Raw genomic sequence first — 23,789 nt, forward strand, 5'->3', positions numbered from 1 at the left:
CTAATTATTACATTAAATTTCATTACATGTTTACTTCATTGTTTTTTGCTCTCCCATTTGAATTAGAAACTCCTTGAAAGCGAGAGCTGTCTCTCTTTGGTTCAACCTATGTCTAGCAACCAGAACTGTGCCTAGCACTGTCAATAAAATATGGTTCATTCTGAGGTTTTGTTTGAATGAATGAGTGATTGAAAGTTCTCATACATTATTAGGAAAAGTGATAGCTTAGTATGAAATAGGTAACTTCAAATTTTTCAGTGAATAATATTCTACTAATGCTCATAAAATAACCAAAGCCACTTTTTTTTGGTATCAAAACTCTAAGATTCATAGTTAAGTATATTTTTTAAAGTTTTTTAGTATATAGTGATTACTTATTATAGGGAATTTTCAATGTGCTAAATTTTGACCAAGAGATGGACAGATTGATGAGCCCAAGCTATTCTATAGTTCTATCCCTTCTTAGTTATGTGACTTTGAATTAAGTAAGCCCGAGATTTTCCAGCTTCCTAGTGGAGATAATATTGGACATGCAGATTTTAATGAGGATTGCATGAGCTCTACACATAGTAAATCCTCAGTACATGCTATATCCATCTGCATTTCTCATTAGTTGTAGCATGCATTTCACTTTTTAATTATCCCATAGAAGTTACATTTGATCTCATTAACCAATCACTATTTAGCACTGACCATTGATAAAATATAAGTAGTAGTATCCTCTTATTGCATTGCTTAATCTTAAAAGATACGTCTAATTGTATTTTTTATTAAAACATGGTTTGGATGTCATTGTAATCACAAGAATGGCTAAATGAAATTAATGTTAAAAAAAAAATAGAAGGAAAGAAACATTGCTACTAAATGCTAAGGATATGAAGGTAACTAGATATACCCCTGGGGCTCTGTCTGATATGATACTCCAAGGTTATACCTATTATTATGGTATAAGTAATAGCATCTCTAATTTTCAAAATTACCTTCATTTGGCTACTAAGTTTATCATTGACCTAAATTGAAATAAACAACATGAAGGATGAACAGAGACTTAACTACAGACGTTTCAGAGATCAAAAAGATTTTAAAAAAGGTATTTTCAGCAATTACAAACCTGTGTATTTGAACACTTAGATGAGATAAACTTATTTAAAAGGAACACATTAAAATTGACAACTATATTTTATATATACACACATATATAAAACTACGCATATATTACCTTAACTACATATACAATTATATATGTGTGTATATAACCTGAGAAATCTTAAAATGATCAGAAGAGTATAATGTATTAAATGACTTCCCACAAAGAAAACATCTGACTGAGATGGTAACATCCAAAGAATAAATAATCCAATTTTAACATAACTCTTGTGGAGAGAGGAAAAAAATGATAGCTTTTCAGTCTTTATGAGACAAACATAATTTTAATAATAACATTAAATATTGATAACACTAGGGAGAAAGAAACTAAAAACATAATCTTAGTCTAGAACATGGCTATAGACTCCTAAACAAAATATTGGCCAAGAAAATATAAATATTTTCCTTCATATAAATCCAAAATGATGATCTATTGGACACATATGCAACACATAACATGCTCCAAAATACAAAAGCACATTCTATTCAAGACCAAAGAGTTTATCTCCAGTCTCTAAGTCTTCCCCTAAAAGTCCACATATTGACCTTTTTACTAAAGGTCTGATTAGATAAACCTATTGCCAAATCAAGTTCAGAATTTCCAAAACTGCATTTATAGCTATTTAATAAATCTTTTTTCATACTTTAACTGGTTCACCGAGCATGAACTCTTGGAATCATCCTAAACTACTTCTGTCCCTTGTGCAAAAACTTTGACTTGGTTACTATGTTCTGCCAGTTCTATTGTCAACATGATTCCAAGAGCAGCCCTCCCTTTTCCATCTGCATTGGTAACACTTTAGTGAGGCCCTGGTTGTCACCATTTGGACTACTGCAGCCTTCAATATCATAATTTTCTTACCCATTCTTCCCATTATTACAACTCCTATAGATTGATGTCTCTAATACATGTATCTGATCATCACTATCCACTTAAACCCCCTTTGTGGTTTTGTATCCCCTTTAGAATAAAATCTAATCTCAACATAACATAGAGAAGTTTCTGGGCTCCGCCTTCTTGACATATTGCCATATTCCTCTACACTGTGCTTTATCAACACTAAATTACTTGCAGCACCTGAAAGCCAATGTATTAACTTATGCTTCTTTGCATTTGCAAATGCTCCTTCTTGTGCTCATAGTATTATTGTTTTTCCTTCTTAAATGAAATGGTTAATCCGTCATTTCTTTAGAGACCAACCACAGGAATCCTGTATTCTAGGATACTTTACAATTAATTATTTTTACCCTTCTCAGGACTACCCCCTCCCCCCTGTTTCTGTTCCTACTATACTTACTACACTGCAGCTTGGGTTTTTGCTTGTATACCTTTTTTTTCCCCCCAATCTAGACTGAAAGCTCCTTGAAAGAAGGAATCAGTGAAGGAATCAGCACCCATGAAGATCTAAATAAGTGAACATGAATATAAAGAAGTAGAATATGAAAGCATATGTATTAGTATCCATATGTACACTTACATTTTTGAAAGTGATTCTTTCTGTTTTGACTAAATATGAGGTTTTTTTTTTCCTTTCAATATCCTTCTTAGTTTATATTTTGAGGAATAATGTGTACATATGCAATTTTTAAGGTAGACAAATAATTACTATGAAAATCCACTGTGGAATGAGTTAAAGTATATTTGGACTGTTTGTGTTCCTTGTTGGGTTACTAAAAAACTTAATATTAATTTTGAACACTTGAAAGAAAAGAGACAGAATCATCAGTAGAAACTACACCACTTTCTGGCATGTGTAATGCATTTGCTGAAGCAGAAGCCTGCCATATGCCCTACGTGATATGCCACCCAACTTTGCCATCATGTCAGTGAATGCATTGTATCCTGCAGCCAAGCCACATGGGCATGACATGCTTTCCACTTCAGCATTTCTACGAACATTTTCCCACTTAATTCTGTCACACATGGTATCTATAATCTGTTAGGAGGAGTTCTGCCCATTTTGTCACCTTTAACATCTGAGAGTTCTTATGATGGCGCCAAATTGATTGTTCTTCTGATTTGAATCAGATGTGAGTCATTCTGTGTAAAATTTCTAAAGAGGGTTTCCAGTAGTCACTTTTCCATAAAAATTGAAATAAGAATGCATACTGGCACATACAAGAAATAACTTGGAGTATAGTTAATTGCATATGTGATGTTTTTTTTTTACTCACACATTCATTCATTGACCAAATATTTATTGAGCTTTCATGATGTGCCAAGCACTGTGCTATATGCTGAGGAAGGAAATAAAAGAAAAAGATAATGTATACTAAATTAGGATCTTCCTCTTCCTCCTCAAGAAAGTTGGGGGAAAATGAAAAAAAAAAAAAAAGAAGAAGTTTTCATTTCAGTTAATTCATTTTATCTGTTTTAAAATAATTCTATTTCAAATTTTTTATCCACTCAAACTTCTTGCCATTTTGGGAAAAAAAAAAAAAAAAAGCCTATGGGTAGAGCTTTTTTGTTTTTTTCCAAGAAAGAATGTAGTATAACAATTCAAAAGTACAGAAAAGAATCAGAAAAATCTTATGTATAAACAAAGCAAATAAAAACTGTGTACACATCTTTACATGTATATTTTCAGGAAAAATCATTTTGGGACTTTGGCAGAAAAGATGACATGAAAAACATTTCCTTACTGGTCTTCCATCATTTAATTTGGAAGAAAAGAGAATTTTTTTTTTTAATTGTTTTTTCTTAAACATATATTTTGGTGGTTATATTAAGAAAAAGGCCATCCTTGGGGTACCTGGGTGGCTCAGTCAGTTAAGCATCTGCCTTTGGCTCAGGTCATGATCCCAGGGTCCTGGGATTAAGCCCTACATCAGGCTCTCTGCTTAATGGGGAGCCTGCTTCTCCCTCTCCTGCCCCCTCTACTTGTGTGCTCTCTCTCTCTGCTCTGTCTCTCTCTGTGTCAGATAAACATATAAAATCTTAAAAAGAGAGAGAGAGACAGAAAAGGCTGTCCTCAAAATAAATGTTGAAGTAATACTTAAGATATTTGCTCTTTTGAAATATTACGCTTAGAAGATGAACAGATTGAAGTAATAAAATATTACACTTAGAAGATGAACAGATTGAAGTAATAGAATAGGTAAATTTCAAAGTTAAATCAAAGATTTTTTGGAAATATCTGTGTCTCTCTGTCAAATAAATAAATAAATAAATAAATAAAATCAATCTTTATTATTATTATTATTGTTATTTATTTTCTCACCATAGCACATACCCTCCCCAATGTCCATCACCCAGCCTCCCCATCCTTTCCACCCTTCTCCCCTCCAGCAATCCTCAATTTGTTTCATGGAATTAGGAGTCTCTTATGGTTTGCCTCCCTCTCTGGTTTCATCTTGTTTCATTTTTCCCTGCTTTCCCCTATGATCCTCTGCCTTCTTTCTCAAATTTCTCATATCAGTGAGATACTATGAAATTATCTTTCACTGATTGACTTATTTCATTAGCATAATACCCTCTAGTTCCATCCACGTCATTGTAAATGGTAAGGTTTCATATTTTTAATGGTTTCATAGTATTCCATTGTGTGCAAGAGAGAGAGTGTGTGTGTGTGTATATATATATATGTATATATATCCATCTTCTTTATCCATTCATCTGTTGATTGACATCTATACTCTTTCTATAGTTTGGCTATCATGGACATTGCTGCTATAAACATTTGGGTGCACATGCTAAATAAAATCTTAAAAAAAAAAAAAAGAATCCTCTTTTTACATGACCACACTCACCGGGACTCATAGTGAAAAATATCAAAAAGCCAAGAATTTATTATTGCTAAGTATCAAATGGGTTTGAAGGTGGAGAGCAGTAAAAAACCACTAGAAATCTTTAGTGGATTCCATTCATATGGTTAAATTAAAGTTGTATAAAGATATACCTATACTGCCATGCAGCCTGTCTACTCTCCATGAATTTCTTTTTCTCTTTATTTTGTTTTAATGTGAATTTGACCACCAGCCATGATACTTTGTGCAGAAAACAATTAGCAATGAATGCTATCATGGTCTTTATTTTAAAAATTTTGTTAACTGACATCAAACAAATGCATTAACATTACACAATAACTCCTAAATTTTGATCAATCCTTTAAATTTATTTAGACTCTGTGTTTCTCACTGCTTGTTAAGGGATACTAGGTTAGTGGTTTATTTATTCTTCAAGTGAGGCTGCAAGAAAAAGATGAAAAAGAAATAGACTTAAAAGGAAAAGAAGAAAAGTTTTAAAATTTATCAACTCCCATTCTCAAATTGTCATAGATATTGCCTTTCAGATTTATGTTTTCCACTACCAAAGAATAATATCTGCTTTAATTTAACAAAAATTTTTTCAAGATCATTTGTTAGTGATCCCTGTTTCAGTTTTAAAAAAGAAGATGGAATTTCCACAAGCTTATATATTATAGATCCAAAACATATATGCATACACACATATATATACATATACATATGTATGTGTATGTACATATACATATATGTACATATGCACACATATACATACATGTGTGTGCATATGTACATATATGTACACACATACATATACATACATGTGTGTATGTATATGTACATATATATACATATATATTATATATAAATATATATAATATATATTTAGTATTAATAAATAATATTTAGTATCAGACTCAATCTTTTAAACTCTTCAAATTAACTATACTTTCACCAATCAAGGGAATTTTTATTCCAGAAAAAAAAACCTGAATCTCATTAAGAAAAGTGAGCTTTATAGCTTTTTTTTTTTTTAGATTTATTTATTTATTTATTTGAGAGCGAGAGTACAAGCAGAGGGAGGGAGAGGGATGAGCAAACTCTTGGCTAAGCATAGAGCCTGACAAGGGGTTCAAGCTCAGGACCCTGAGACCCTGATATTGTGACCTAAGCCGAAATCAAGAGTCTGAAGCTTAACCAACTGAGCCACCCAGGTGCTCCACAAACTTTGTGACATTTTAACACTATTTAATCCAATCCCTCTCCTCTCAGCTTTCAGTAGCCTTTGAAATCTACCACCATATTTACAATGAAAATCAGTAATCTGGAACAAATGGAAAGGGGCAGCATGGAATTGGAGTACCTTCAAGCCTCATTCTCAGGGAATTGTCATTATTTGACTTACCTGTGGTTCTTGTTGGGTCCATGGTCAGAGGAACAAGACTGAAACAAAGCGAAGATCAAGCAAAGCTTTATTTCGCTCCAAGCATCAAGAATCAAACTGACCAGCCAGGGCTGTCTCTTAAAAAGAGGCGACCTCTCTCTGCCTTACAGACTAGCTTTTAAGGGCAAAGGCCATGTGGTTGGGCCTGGCCATGTACAGGTGGCCAGTGAGATTATAACACACAGAGAAAGCTGCGCAGTCATGCTAGGTCACACATAAGTGACCAATTGAATCAACTGAATTACAATTTACCCTATAGTAGGTATTTGAACTAGCCTATCACCTTGGTCAGAATTGACGCCCAAAATGTGCCCAAAGGGTGGGGCCCATACTCCTAGGGTAGGGCCCAAAGGGTGGGGCCCATACTCCTAGGTAGCTAGGAAGACAGTATGCACCCACACTGATTGGATACCTCTACCTGGCCTGACCCACCCTTGTATTTGGGCTTTGTTACCTGGGACTGGTTTTCAGGACTTGTTTTTAAGTAAGTCCCCTGGGGGGAAGGAGGGCAGGGACAATTTAAGTTTTACTGTATAAACAACAAAATCACTGTTTAACTGGATGGAATCACTCTGGCTAAATAAGCCTTTACAATTCTCAGGGAGACCCCATTTAAAAAGCCCTATTTATTGGACCTGACATTATACATCTGTAGTTATATTTTTAATCATTCTGATTTTTTAATCTTTTAGATATATTTTGTACTTTCTTCAGATAGATAGACCATTATAACCACTTAAATACTTTTAAAAATAATTATATAGAAATTCCAAGATGAGATTTAATGAGTGAAAAAATGGTTTGGTTTTTAGATTGAAAAAAATTAGTTTACTTTTAATAGCAGGAAAAAAAAAAGAATTTGAGGACACAAACTAGTTTATTTTATGCCTCATGTGCATTTTTTCTTAATGGAAAATTAGATATATAGAACTGAATTAATCAATTCTTTATTCACAGCACATTTTTGTGTGTCTATCCATAGTCCATTTTCATAATCTATTTTATGTTTTTTATTTATATACTTCATAATACATTAAATCACTGTGAACATTCCATCCAACCTCAAAGCTAGCACACTCTCCATAACTTATATTGAATTACATAAACTTCTCCATATCATCTCCAAGTCTTCCCTTCAGAAGTAACTAATTTTTATATTCTAATTTTTCTCGTTTTTATATTTATAATGAATGCCTAAACATTATATAGTTAATTTCTACTTGCTTTTAATCCACAGAAAAAAATATAGCATATATTTTCGACTAAGAGCTTCTCTTCCAACACAAGTATGATGCTAGTAAGATTAATCATTATTAAATATGCCTGCTATTCATTTATTTTTACTGCTATATAATATATTATGGAATAAGTATACTTTATTTTCTATCAATTTTTGGTCAATGAGTATTTCAGTTTCTTCCAGTTTTGCTGGTAATGCAAAGATCAATTCTATAAAAGTTCTTAGTCATTCTTTTTTTTTGTTACACATGACCTGAGTTGCTCCTTTATGATTCTTAATTTTATAATATATTGCCAAATTATTTTAGAAGGTGGCTGAAAACTCTCACTGGCAATGTTTTAGCAATACAGATTATGTAAATACCCTCAGATCTTTGATATGGTCAGTCCTTTTGCATTGTGCCACTCAATTATTTCCAAACTGGTATCTCGTTTATGTTTTAATTTGCTTTTCTTTGTCTAATAATAAGGTTGAACATCTCTTAATAAGCTTGTGATAAATATTGTATAATAGACCCCTTCATAATTAATACCTCTTTTTTCATTCATCTTTTTTTAATTAATGTGAAGTTTTTAAAATTATATATATATTCTTGGTATGAGTTCTTTGTGACTATGTGACACAAATATCTTTTATAACATATCTTTCACTCTCTTTAAATGTCTTTCGATGAATTAATTTTAATTTTAATGCTATATTTACTATTATTTTCCTTTATGATTATTTTGTACTTATTAAAATCTCTTATCTTTCCCCAAATCAGAAAGATACACTGTATTTTTTCTAAAAGTTTAAAATTTTTCCTTTTCACATCTAAGTTCTTAATCCAGAGTTTATTTTTGTGTATGAGTTGGGGGTGTTTTTTTTTCCAACCCCATTCATTGAATTATTCCTTATTTCTCCGGTGATTTTTTTTTTCATTTTATTTGTATAATTTCTCAAGGTTTTAAGTTAATATGAGTATAAGCTCTCTTTGGGCTCCAAAGATCAATTTAGTCTATCCCTTCACCAATATCAAGCCATTTTAATTATAATATTTTACGGCGATGTGTAAAGTAAGTACTTCCTTATTCTTTTTTGGTGTTAGTGGATCTTGGCACTCTGTTCCTCCATATACAGTTTGGACTATTCTTTCCTAATTCAAAGAAATTCTTATCATTTCTTCAAATGACTCCTCTTCATTTATTTTTGACAAGTTATTTTATCTGAATGTTGTGTTTCTACTTTTATGTGCCATTGCTCTTAAATTTTGCATTTTCTCTTTTTTTCTCATTTTTGTTTACTTCTGAGAGGGTTCCTTAATACGACTTGCTAAACAACTTGACCTTCAGCTGAGGATCCAATTATCATGTCTTTATTGTATTTTTAATAATAAATTCATTATAAATTTATATTATCATATCATGCCTACATTTATATATAGATATAAAATTATTTATTTATATCTATATATATCTTTGTTGATATCCCATCTGACTCTTTTAAGGGTTTCTCATTCTTACTGAATATGCTAGTATAACTTATTTACTTTTCTTAAATTTTTGGTCTGGCTGTTCTAATATTTCTGCTTCTGATGGTGTATAATGCTTATTTTTTCTTCTTTGAAGATAAGTTTTCTTTAAATACTTAAGTTTCTTTATTGTATGAGTCTTTATTTTCCTGAGACTATCATCTGTTTTACTCTAGAGTATGTATTAAGGGATTGAAGGCTGGCACCTGGTTCAAGTGAATTCAAGGAGGCTGTGGAAGATGAGCCCTTACGTAGACAGAGAAATCCAGGCACTATCAAACTATTGTTAATTCCATATATTTTCTATAATTTGCACAAGGTCAGTTTTAAAACTTCATGAAAAGGAGGAACATTGGGAAAAGGCAATGTTCTTAGAAAAATCATTAAAAAATCACAGAAAAATCAATCATGTCTCACCTATATCCTTCAGCACCTCATCCTAGAGCTTTTGTGGAGCTTTGATACCGCCTACCGACTTTAGCAGAAAGGAACACCTGATGACTGTTCCAAGATGGTGGTGGTGGGAGGGAAGGTGGAATATGGGTACGAATAACAAACTCCAGCTAATTCTTATTTTATCCATCATTCTCTCACCATCATGGCTGGCCTAAGTCTATCTTGGTTATAACCACCCTCAATCCACACAACTTTTTCAATCTTCTGTCTTACCGGGTCTCCTAGCTTTTGATGTTGTTGCTGTATTGTGGGTGCCATCTCTCTCTTTTTCCAGGGTAGGTTTTGACCGAAGAAGCTATTTCCCATTATGTCAGGAATTACAGTTGTCCTTTTTACTTTTCACTTAGATGTATATTTGTAAGTTTTCTTTATTTCATAAAACAATGACATGGGCTAGTGTATTTTTAAGTGCACTTTTTTGCTTTTCTCTATCTGCATAAAAAAAAAGAAAAAAACTTCTTTAGAATAGTTTGACTTTCTTAACACAAAAACTGTTCCTTCCCTAAAGAAATGTGACACTCTTTTTTTGTTTGTTTGTTTTACTATGACAGAGGCAGAAAAGAAATTGACAGTGTATGCCTATGTTTTCTGTAAAATTCCCTATACACTGGAAAACACTTGGATTTTTCAACAGCTGTGTTATCTTAGTTGCAAACCAGCATAATGGCTTTTTTTCTCCTGCAGTCCACTAAAGCTAAGTTAACCAATCCATACTTCTACACTTTTCCCTCTGTTCCAATTATATTACTAATGGAATTGGGGGAAAAATTACTTTTAATCTGTAATGGCAGGTTAATCCTACTTTGCCTATTCCAGGTTCAGAGTCTCTTGAAGTCCTTTTATCCTTGGTGAATTTCTTACTAAATTACATTTAATAATTGTCCAAGTCATTACTGATTCATTTATTGCCCATTTAAGAAAACCAATATGTTATAAATACCAGATTTGATACTATTCTATGATAAGAGTTATCATAGTGCTGCCCTTCAGCCATTTTTTGTAGAAAATAATACTACTTTCTCCATTCCTCACTTCCCCCCTCTCTCTCTCCCTTCTCCCTCTCACTCTCACATACCAGAGGAGAGGTGGGGAGGGGGATGGTGGGTGAAATAGGTGATGGGGATTAAAGAGTAAACTTGAGATAAGCATCGGGTATTTATGGAAGTGTTGCATCACTATATTGTACACCTAAAACTAATATTACACTCTATGTTAACTAGAACTTAAATAAAAACTTTTAAAACACTAAGAAAGAGGCAAAACAAGATAATAGAATTATTCAATAAATATATGAAAAAATGCAGTTTAAATTTTTTTTGAAAGACAGGTGAGGTGAATTTATAGCAATCCTCTGAAATAAGCTTTTCTGATGGATTTCTGCCAATGCACATGGGTAAGAGATGGTTGGCTAGCACTTGGCAGGTAGTCTGGTCTCACAAACTAAATAAACAAATTGGATATTTCTGAATAGAAGTTGACTCAGGCTTTATTAGCAATAATGTCTACAGAAATGGTAGAGAATTGATACATAACAGCTTAAATACCAAAAGAGTGAAGATTTTTATCAATGATAATGATTGCTGTGTGCATGCTATTAACAGGAACAGATATAAACACTAAGCATTTAATTTTTTAGTCAATGGTCAAATTTAGTGGTTAAATTTATGTATGTATATTTAAATGTATACATGCACACACACATATATATAATATACATGAAAAATTAATCAGTATTTGAAAAGGTGATTTATGAGATAGGGTAGCGCATGCATATCTGAGGAAAACACCAAAAACCATTCAATTCAACTAAAAATTATAGATGCAGTCATTGACAATTAAATAATAGTTTCAGAACACCTCATATTGACTCAGCTAAATGTTAGTTTCATTTAAAAATCTGCTATCAAGACACCTAGATAATGCTTTCCTCATAATTAATTTTATGTATATTTCAATATAAAAATTGTTTTTAAGCTCTTAAAAACTCGAGTACAAAAGGACTTAATTGATAGTTTATAGTTTCTGTTTATTAGTTTCTCCTTCCCTTTCCTGCACCCCAGACATCCAAAATCAATGCATTAGTTTTAGTCTACTAGTCATGACAAATGCATGGTTGGTAAAATATTTTCGGACCATAGGTATATAATATTTTAAAGAGATTCAGCCACATTTATGAGAAAGCATGCCTATCTTTAAATCCAGTTCTCTTCTGAATTAACTTAAAGTCTTTCTGTTGAATACTCCTCATACACAGAGTTTACTTAGTGTATCAGAAATTCACAATATATTATCTTAAACTTAATGTTTAGAGATGAAATTTTTAAGGAAGTACTTTATGAAAATAAAATACATTTATTTATTAAAATTTTGTTTAAAAGATTTTTTTGTTTATTTGACAAACAGAGATCACAAGCAAGCAGACAGGCAGGCAGAGAGAGCGGGAGGAAGCAGGCTCCCCGCTGAGCAGAGAGCCCGATGTGGGACTCAATCCCAGGACCCTGAGATCATGACCCGAGCTGAAGACAGAGGCTTAACCCACTGAGCCACCCAGGCAACCTGAATCAGTAAAATATTTTTAAATGAAATATAACACTTAAGAGAGCAACAGTTGCATTTCAGCTTTCACTTTTGTTTGGTAGAAGTCTATTGTTTTTCAGCTGCCAGTATCCACCTGTTGAATGAATATTGGCCTCCACCCCTCCTTCTCACTGTGCTTTCCTCCCTTGGTCTTTTAGGTGACAGCCATTAATTTCTGGAACTACCCATAATCCATCTCTATGCAGTTCAAGTAAAGTTGATCCCATCCACAACTTTGGGTGTGGACACAGAACTGAGCAAATTGAGTATTTTGTTTTTGATGTAGTGATTATTCAGGAATGGGCATGTGACAAACGCAAGGCCAATAAGGATAGGAAGATGCAGTCTTAAGACTTACGTTTAAACAGTTGGTCTAAAAAATATTTAGCCTCTGACTATGGCAAGCTAGGTTGCTTTACACCATCCAACCAGACAAAAACAACTAAAATAGTTGGAAGGCTAATATAAAACATCTATTTAAAAGGATTGGGACTTTAACAGTGCAGCAAGAAAAGTCCAGAAAGTGAGTCTGACATTTGGCATCACTTTCTTCTCAGATATTTGCCAAGAAACAGAATGGGAATTCTGCTGAGAACCTGAGCCAGAAGAGGGGGTTGAGAGGCTAAGATGTAGAATAAAGTTTTAATTAATTTTATACGGTGGGGAGTGCAAAGTAGGTCAGGTACTGATAAATACCCTGGACTTTCCTTTGGGAAAATAAAGGTCTAAAACCTAGGAGTAAGGTCATACCAGAAAAGAATAGTTGTGACAAGGCCTAAACAAACTTTAACTCAGCTCCTAATGGGTTAAGGAATTGGTTCTAAAGCAGAGGTGAGGCCAGAGTCAGCCCCCAAGGGGACATTTGACCATATATGGAAACAGTTTTGATCGTCAGAATTTAGGAAAATGTTACTGGCATCTTTACAAAACAAAGACTTATCTAGTCAAAAATACAATAGCACCAAGGTTTAGAAACCCTGAGTAAAGGTAATTTGCACTACCCTGACAGGGAAGGAAATCTGGATGAATATATTACTTATTCTTTAAAATCACCTATCTAATTTTTATACAGAATTTCCCTACTTATTAAAAATCCAATCAAAGGGGCGCCTAGGTGGCTCAGTGGGTTAAGCCTCTGCCTTCAGTTCAGGTCATTATCTCAGGGTCCCAGGATCAGGCTTTCTGCTCCACAGGGAGCCTGCTTTCCCCTCTCTGTCTGCCTAGTTGTGATCTCTGGGTCGAATAAATAAATAAAATCTTTTTTAAAAATCCACTCAAAATAACTTATAATAAAAAATAAGGAATAACTAAAAACCAAGAGAAAAAAATAGGTGATAAAAACAGTTAAAATGGATATTTAGAAATTGGAATATTTAGACTCTGATTCTAAAAGAACAGTGAATATTTCAAGGGTTACAATGATGATAAATGTTGACAGAAACCTAGAGGCTATATAAAATAGTCAAATGGATTCTAAAACTACAAATCAATACAACTTTTAAACTATGGATTGGCACATGGGAAAAATATTAGGAGAAATATAGGCATTTGAACAGCATAATTATCTAACCTTAGAATTTAATTGGCCTTTGTATAAAAAAACTGCAGAAAACACATTTATTTTATCCATTCATGGTACATTTATAAAAATAACCGTATGCTGCCCCACGAAGCAAGTAAACTTCAACAAGCTTTTAGGGACTGATAATACACGTAGTAGGTTCTCTAATCACAGTGGAATTAACCCAAGAATCAGTAACAAAAAGATAACTAATAAGTAGTAATATACTTGAAAATTAAGGAGTATTCTTTTAACTAAGTAGTATTACATAAAAAAATGCTTATTTATTTAAATGTTTTAATAAAGGCTTGGCATATAATGTTAGACTTTTACATTTATAGTTACTATCTTACAGCATACAATTTGTGCTTTGTATCTAAAGATAAATAAGGTAATATATTCTCTAGGTCTATGTCAATGTTGCCTTTTTCATACTTTTCAACTCTGGTTTCCCTTAATTGGATCCATTCTCAGGAGGTGTCCTACTTTGTGTAACATGATGGTTGCCATGAAACACGTTTTGCATTCTAACCTCACCAACCCAAGTTGAAGCATTTCTGTTCCTTAACAATATATCTGTTTTTCAAATGAACTTTTTTTTTAATTGAAGGGTAGCTCAGTACAGAAAAGTATGCAAGCATAAATATACTCCGTAAAAGTAGATAAATGTATAATGAATACAGACCATATAACCACAACACTAGTCAAGAAATAAAACATAGCCAGCATCTAAAAATTCCTTTTTGCCCTGTTAGGTCAAAGGAGCAACTGAACTGGAAATTAGAAAACATTGAAAGTACTACAAATCAAAACTTGCAAGATGTAGTTAAATGACATAATTAGAGGACAAAAAAATCTGTAGTTGTACAGAGTGTCCTGTAAAGACTGAAGTCAATAAATACAAATATGAGATTGTTGAAGTAACTCAAAAGTGAGGCTTTAGATAATCATAGAGTTGGAAATGAGGTTGGGGGAGACAAAAATATAGAGGAATCATTGATTATAATGTGTCAGTTGCTTAGCTGATGAGAAGGAGAAGGAAGAGCAAAGGGTAGCATTATGTCTTTTTTCCTGAATTCCAGTGACATCAAGAGAAATAAGACAGAAAAATGATTTTAGATAGATGGACATTGATTGCTTTGGCCTCAACTTCTTGGTTGTGACATTTATCTTTGCCACTAAAAATAAAAACAAATTTGTGAGCCAAGTGTGTCTAGTATCTGAATAACATCTTATGGCAATCTTAAAAAATGTGTTCTTAAAAAGAGGTTTGGTCTTTCCATACAAAGAGGAAAATCCGCAGTATATACTGGCTGACCATGTCTAGATCACCTATCCTCAATCCAATAGAATGTAAAATGTACAGTTTACACAAATATCAGAAATGATTAGCTAAAATTGGAGCTGCTTATGACAACTGATAGACTTACTTCTTAAACTGGATTCACATTCAAATTGACTACATATATTTCCTTGTATACTTGTAAAATGGAATGCAAACCTGAGAAAAGGTGAGTGTCAATTTTCAGAGAGACTTTAAAGATATAGGGGCCACAGGAATTGTTCAAGGAGAAGTCTTCTAATTTGATCTCTTTTCAGCTATTATTTGAGGCAAGTGAGTGATGGTGTCATTTCTCCAGATATTAATATTCAGAAAACTCTGTTACTATACTGGAAAAAGCATCTGAAGATTACATGAGTAGAGAGCTTGGGAGAGGACAGTTTTAGGCCTGTTACATGAATGCTCTTTCTGAACAGAATCAAGGATCAGGTTTTGCCACTTTTGGAAATAAAGGTTAATTGCTCCATTGATCGAATATGCTTTTCTTTCTAAGTGCTTAGGATCACTTTCTTTTACTAACCATGAGGCTTCTGTTTGGCTTTAACATTGATTTCATTATTTGGATAGCACCCTCCTCCTTTTTTCTTTAACCAATTATAACACATTCTAATTCTGTTTTTAAAATCCTGCAATTGCCTCTTTCAGTATCCATGGGTGTACAAAAATCTCATGTGTGTAAGAATGTGCCTGGATACACAGAAGAGTTGGCTGAAGTGTCTAGTCTTTTAACTCTGACATGTGTTCTCCAAAATAAGAAAATGAGCTTTATGTCAATTAAGTTTAGCTAAGCTAGCAAAGAATTTAAACATATTAATAATAATAATTTTAAGCTAATAGTCAATTTAGGAAAATGTCTCTAAATTACCTCCAGTACCTGGAAAGAGTTTTTATTTCCACAAAATCATGAAACAAATAAAAAAATTTATGATGTTAATATAATATAACATATAATTGGTATAAAACATTATTTCTTTAGAGATAATAGGAAAGAGTATTGTTCTTGGTCTGAGTTATTACAAAGTTTAAATTAGCAAAGTTTTAGTTCATGAGTTAACTTACTATATGATTATTAAAAAAAAAAACAATGTGAATTTTGAGGAACTTTATACACATACCATAAGATAATTCTAAACACCCTGGTTTATAGAGTAATTTAACACATATAGCCATGTTGGAAACACTCAAGATCAGTGAGGTCGCCATGTCTAAAGGCATGTCGCTGCTACTGAATCAGTCAGAAGTAGAACTCTATAAAGCAAGTCACTAGGAGATGTGTCATAGTTTCTCCCAGCTGTAAATTTCTCTGTGCATGTGTTACAAACATGCCTGACACTAACTATGACTGTTACAGCTTTGCATTCATTTCCCCTGATACATTGACACTGGAGTGAAAAATGGCGGCCTGGGACAAAGAGATTTGGTGTTCTCACAGTGAATCACCCCACACTGGCTACTGATAAGCCCTACCACAAATCAGGGATAGTTGGCAAGGTCCTCTGCCCTAATTTGTTTTTAAAATTTTCATTCAGGCAGTGTAACTTCATTACTTCCCTGCAAGCAAGACCCCAGGCATTGTGTGAGAGAGATTTACAGCCAAGTAAGACAGCCATTTCAGACTGCAGAGAAATCCTTTCAGTTGCATGGTGTCTGCAGTTTTCCTTAGTTTGGTGATGTAGATTTTCTTATGATATAATTTTTTTAAGATAGATTTTTTTTTTTTTCTTCATATGACTAGATGAGGGAATTTACTGCTGGATATAAAGAAGCATTCATTATCTCTAGTCACAGTCTCATTGAAAATCAATGTGTAAAAACTCTAATATCCTTTACTGTTGTTCCTTAATCATAATTTTCCTTTTCCTGTTAAAGGTGAAAAGAATTCAGCACATTGAGTCCAGGTGAGGATATACATTCTGACATAGGGCTGGAAGTCTGATGGAGAGAGAATGTATCATGTCAAACACCTTCAGCCATACTGTTGACAAACTAAATCTTGTCAAGTACTGGACAGCTTGCTTTCCCACCAAACTGCTTCTCCTGCTTGAGCCATGCATTAAAACTTGGCAGATCAACTTTTAACACTGACAGAAATGTTGTTGCCTACTTACTATTGCTTGGAGAGGAAACAGACCAACTGAACTATTAAGGGGCTTTGACACCCATAAACAATTTATAAAAACTTCAATTTGGCACAATGAAAACAACTCAACTGAAAAGATTTTGAGCAAGACCGTATCAGAAAGAAAACTTATTTCCTAGAAAAGGATATATTTCTCAAATAAAAGAGCCATTTAAAATAACATTTGATTTATTGGCCAGAGGTAATAAAAAAGTCCTACCCTTCCTTTCCTCTTGAATTTGTATTAATAGTAAAGAATGTCTAAATTCCTTTATAAAAATTTCATTTTTTTCCTGCCTTACTGATGTAGTTAATGTTTCTACACATGGTAGAAATTTTGTAGAATATTGAATTCTACTTTGATTTCTAGAATAATAGTATCTTGAAACACTGATTAGATTTAATCCAAAACTGAAAGAGTAATTTAAAGAGATTAAGCTAGGGGCGCCTGGGTGGCTCAGTGGGTTGGGCATCTGCCTTTGGCTCGGGTCATGATCTCGGGGTCCTGGGATAGAGTCCCGCGTCGGGCTCTCTGCTTGGCAGGGAGCCTGCTTCCTCCTCTCTCTGCCTGCCTCTCTGCCTACTTGTGACTTCTCTCTGTCAAATAAATAAATAGAATCTTTAAAAAATAAATAAATAAATAAAGAGATTAAGCTAAAAAGAAGTCTTATGTAAATAGAAGAAATATTTAAAAGTTTCCTAATATTCAGATGCATATTTGAAATCATTCAGAATTGAGTCTCAGATGATACATATTTTTATTCTTGTACGTTTCTCATTTTCTTGAGGAAAAGACATTTTCTGCATTGAAACTGGACTTTAGTTTTAGGCTAGAACTGTGATGTAAATATAAATGTGAAAGACTGTTTATTGTAACTTCAGTGAATGCTTTATCCATAAACTTGCAAAAACTTGTCAGTAATGTGACCAATAAGCATTCAGTTCTCAACTTGCAGCTCAGCAGTTCTGAGTGGAATCAGGAGAAATCCTGATAGCAGATATATGGGCTGCATGTGTCCTTCAGGCCCTCAGCCTATGAAGTACCCAGGAGTGGTGAACTTTGAATGTCTTTACTATTTTTTTTTTTTTATATCAATGCAAAAAATCCAAACTAAGTCAGTTTGAGATGTTGGCAACATGTTTTTACATTCCCAGGAGTGAGGGGCATTGTATTTTCTCTCATATACAGAAAACCCAGAAATGCTAAACTAGAAAACAGAATAGAAAGTAGTATCTTTAACTTTTTTCGAGCCAATTTTTTTTTTTTAACTTTTAATGAAGCCATTGTTAATTTTTGGGTTGTTACACATATTCTTTCAAAAAGCATGCCTCTGGAGTTTATTCATTAGATGGTCAATATTATGTTAAATGTGTTTAAACTTTTTTAATTTTGTTAAAATTAATAATAAAACTTGTTAACAAATAATATAAACATATTTCTAGGGACAGAGGAAAAAATGATCACATGAAGAAAAATGACACAAATTTCTGTATTTCATACTAGAATATCTATATGTTCTCTCTTTTTGCCTTTTTTTTTTTTTTCAGTGCACTTTAAGAGTAGTGCAGTAATCTCAAGTTATACTTCTTTTCTTTCCCCCAAAAGTAAATCCATTTATTTCTTTATTCGATAACATACAGTATAAGCAAATGCTTCAGAGAAAACACAACCCTTACAATTGTCTGAATTTTAACTGGCTACTGTGTTTAGATTTTCAATTTTCCTTCCTTTTTCCCTGCCAGTTTTGAAGAGAGTGTTCATATGCCTCACAATATGCTGAGCCCAAGATGATCAGCCAAGTCTTGGCTTCTTTGAGAGCTTAAACCCTTTAAACTCAGCGCTCTTTCCAGCTGGCAGGTCAGCAGCACTGAGCAGACCCTGCAGGTTTCTGCTTAGAACAAATGCAGCTCTGCTTATTCTTAGCAAGAAAGGGGAAAGATTATCTGCCCCATGAATAATTCTATCCATCTTCCTTTTCTTAGGTCTCTGTATCTAATCTGTTTGGCATAGCAGGTTTTTTTTTTTTTTAATTCATAAACTTTGATTGACAGATATTATTAAAAACAAACAAACCAACCATAAGATGCTAATGTCTTTCACTCCTGAAGGCATGTATTTGCTTCTCATGAAACCTGCAAATGTTTCACTCATTCTCCCACTTCATATTAATAGACATGCTTGGCAATACTCCATAGATTTACTTTTCAGTTGTTAGTTTTTATGTAGAGATTAAGTTTACAAAAAACAATGTAGACTTTCTTTAATCTCATTTCATTCATGTCTAAACTCTATTTCAGACATTTCCTCCCTGACACTTCAACTCTTGTTCAAACACTGACAGCTTTTCTTAGGGTTACAGAGATAACTCAAACCAGCTAAATGAAGTTGGAATGTCTGTTTATCCTGCACATTTTCTTTAGGTCATTATTAAAACCTCAAAATGAAAATAAATGGGATCTAGGGTAGCACTTAGATCATTAATGTAACTTATGAATGAAAAAAATTCAGTTTTGGCATATGGAAGCTTAAATAAGAATCAGGAGGCAAACATTGCCTTGCTACATGTTCTTGATTTTCATATGCATCTGCAGATGAAATTACTGGTTTGTGTTGGTTTGGGTTTGATTAGTTACTTGACTTTCCTATGGTTGAACTCTGTAAATGGTTGAATTCAAATGCAATAATGCCATTTGTTATATGATTATTAGACTTAGTTGTAAGAAAAATAATAATAACTATTGATTTTGGCTTTATGTATAACAGGAAGCCCAAAGCAATATATTTTATTTTAAATTGATTATTCTGAATTTTAAATCCCTCCTCAGCTGCCGTTTATTTTTATTTTTAGCTGACATATTATATTTTGCATCTGTTTTCCTGAACTTTAAGAGAAAACCAGATCTTTTCCATGACTTCTTATTTATATATTTTGTTCATCTGACTTATATAGGTATATAGGTTGACCAACATTTTTTGTCTTCTTAATTAATTAAGGATTTCTGGCCCAGAGGTTTTTAAATGTCTTCGGACAAGAAAATGATCCATAGCTGTGAAATTACTCTATAATTCAAATTTTATTCAGTGTTATGGCAAAATATTAAGGAGTGGGGAAAAGAAATAGGAAATTTTTCAGTGAGATGGAAAACTAGGTTCACAAGAATATGAGAGTCATAGTCCTTTAAAAACTTCTGTTTAAAGCCACATTTAATAATGATAAGAATGATAATGCTAAATATTTTTCTGTCTTTTAAATGATGAGGAAATTATCAAAATGTATTTTTTGTTTATTTTTTCAAGCTTAAAATTGCTTTTTCATACCCATCACCCCTCTTGTTTCTGCAATAACCTGAAATCATCATGTAGAAAAGACCTCATTTTTCACATTTCCAATAGAAAACCCACACCTGAGAATATGAAATAAAAAACTCAGGTGCTATAAAATCAGTTCTCAATATTTTGTAAAAAAAGTGACTTGGAGCAAAAATTTTGGAGAGAAAAAAAAATTAATCCAATGCGATCATTGAAATTCCTGGGAGGAAATATTGCACACTCAAAAGGGGTGATTCAAGAGAGATTAATATTAAGATGTTTTGTTTTACAAAGCTGTTGACAGAGTTAAGAAAGACCAGTAAGGGATAGTTTTAGCAGACATCTGTTACTACCTATATGGTTGAAGTGACAAGGGGGAAGTTGATACCAGAACTCTGTAACACCTACAATTATAGGATAGGGCTGCTGACCCTTTAAGAGAAGGTCTCCACCATCATCAACTTACAACTAGGCAGTGAAGGATCTGGCTTTATACTTGTCTTTCTACTCAACCACTAACACACTGCTAGTAGTTCCATTGGCCAAACCAACTGGAAGCCAGAGAGCAAGGGAATTCATTTGATGCAGTTCATAAAGATCAGCTTTCCGGGGGACAGAGCAAAGTGGAAGAGTAGAGAGCAGATCTGTAGGAGTAACCAGAGAATATCCAGTACAATTAACAAACTAAAATGCACAAAGTATTGGAGTAACTGGCTAAATGGTGCATTTCCAGGTAAAGGGTTAATATACTCAAGAATATAAAATATTGGGGCACCTGGGTGGCTCAGTGGGTTAAGCCGCTGCCTTCGGCTCAGGTCATGATCTCAGGGTCCTGGGATTGAGTCCCACATCATGCTCTCTGCTCAGCAGGGAGCCTGTTTCCTCCTCTCTCTCTCTCTCTGCCTGCCTCTCTGCCTACTTGTGATCTCTCTCTGTCAAATAAATAGATAAAATCTTAAAAAAAAAAATATATAAAATATTGTAAGAAATCATTCATCTTTACTGAGAATGGAAAGTGAGAGCCACTTTCCCATTCCCATTTACTAAATCATCAGCAAAGGTTATTTTTCATTATATAATAATGACTGGGTTTTATTTGTTATTTTTTAAAGATTTTATTTTCTTATTTTGAGTAAGATAGAGATAGAGAGGAAGCACAGATGAGCAAGGGGCAATGGGGGTGAGGGGCAGAAGGAGAGTGAGAGACAGAATCCCAAGCAGACACCATACCAAGCAGGGACCTGACTCTGGGCTCAATCTCATCACTGTGAGATCATGACCTGAGCTGAAATCAAGAGTTATACACTTAACAGAAAGCCACCCCAGATGCCTTAGTAATGCCTGTATTTTAAATTAGTTTATAGAAAAGAGGTTTTTTTCTAATAAAAACCTTTTTTAAATAGAGAACTCTAATAACTAAAAAACTAATAATTATGTATAGCAGCCAAATATTTACCATAATGTAGGAGAGTAATATATTTTATTATGATAGCCTGTTGAAATTATTCAGATGGTAAATGTTTATTAAACAATAGCTGTCTAGCTTGTGCATATAAAATCTATATGGTTAGATGCATAAAAAAATAGAGTTGATTAAACTTAAAAATAAAAGGAACTAAGAGGGGAAACACTATTTGGTTGCCAATATGCTAGTCCATTCAACCTCAACAGCCATAGTATCAGCTGTCTAAACTTCATTTCAAAATTAACTCTACCACTTCCCTATTTCTGTAAGTGATGCAGCCATGTATCAAAGATTTTTACACCATTAATCAATGCATCATCTTTTTCTCCTCCCCCCCCCTTTTTTTAATTTGGTCTGGGCTATATGCTTGTGCATTGTTTTCAAGAAATCATGCTTTTAAACAGATATCCCTTCAATGGACACACCCACACACACAAATAGAACCACACATGTGTATATATACAGGTGCAAAACACACAGGTGCTTTGAAGAGGAAAGTGCATACTATGATGTTCATGAAATTTAAGTTTAATTTCAAAGAGAATAAGAGATTCAGAGTGAATATTGTGACAAAGTTGTATAGTGATTGAAGCCAATATGACCAAAAATTACAGAGCAGAAAGAAGCAGCACTGTTTAGCGTAGATAGGGAATAGAAGTACAGTTAAGGATGAAAATGAATTTTGACTTTACATGCTAAATCTGGGGAGAATGATAGTTATTACTCAAGGAATAGCTGATGCTGCTTGCTAGTGATTAAAATAAGCTTCCTTGTGTTATCTCTTTACATAACTTGTTAGTGCCTCTCATATTTACTAAAGGTATTCTGATCCAGGACCTAAATTTCTGATGATATATAATAAGTTTTTTTGACAAAAAATAAGGGACCTAATTATACAACTTCAAATATATTGTTCTTAGAATTCTGCTCTTAGAGAATTTAATTCAGATGGAAAGTTTATTTTGGCTTTTCTGGTGTGCGTGTGCATGCATGTGTGTGTGTGTGTGTGTGTGTACCAACACATGGGTTTTATCAAAAGATATATAAATACCATTTAATTTATTGTGTTGTAATGTGATCCTTTAGGTCACTATATACTTGTTACCTTTTTCCATGTGTTTAGAGAATAAAAGAGAAGGCAAGAGATTCAGAAGGCCTTTCTGAAGAGCACCTATACTCAGACCTTTTGGTTGCATTTTGTGTTCTCTGCAAAGAGATCACCAGAAAAGGATGACAGTTTCCCACCTAAAAACATTCTGATAGAACGAGCACATTTTTGTGTTCAGTGATAACTCGGGAAAATTGTTTTAACAGCAGTTTCAGTTTAATAATCACTCAAGTTTTGCTGCAGGAATTTGTATATTAATATAGATTTTCTATGATTTGTTTAGCCTCCTGTCTTCATCCCATCCTCTAAACATCTGTAATGGGTACTGAGAAGTATCAAAAGGCCAAAGTTTCATTTTAAAGAATTATCAGCTAATCTGTAATTGTTTATAAACTTTTATTTTTGTAATGTCAGAAAGTACAATGGGCTTAGTAATTAGAATACATGCAATTCCATTTTTGTCAAGTACAAAATACATTTTGCCAGATGAAAATACATTGGATCAATTTATTGCATCTTCTTTTATATGTTTTCAAAACTTTTTCCTGATTATTTACTTTTTTTCATGAGAGAAATTGAACTGCTGTCAGGAATATTTTCAACAGAGCCATCAAAATAGTAACAATGACAACAATAATACAACAAGCATTTTTAAATGCTTACAAGTTGTCAGACATGGAGCTCTTTAATGGAATTGCTCATTAATTCTTACAGCATCCTTTTCTGACACGAATTTGTACCACTTACATATGAGGAAACTAAAGAAA

The sequence above is a fragment of the Mustela lutreola genome, chromosome 6, assembly GCF_030435805.1.
Source record: "Mustela lutreola isolate mMusLut2 chromosome 6, mMusLut2.pri, whole genome shotgun sequence".
Classification (NCBI taxonomy): Eukaryota; Metazoa; Chordata; class Mammalia; order Carnivora; family Mustelidae; genus Mustela; species Mustela lutreola.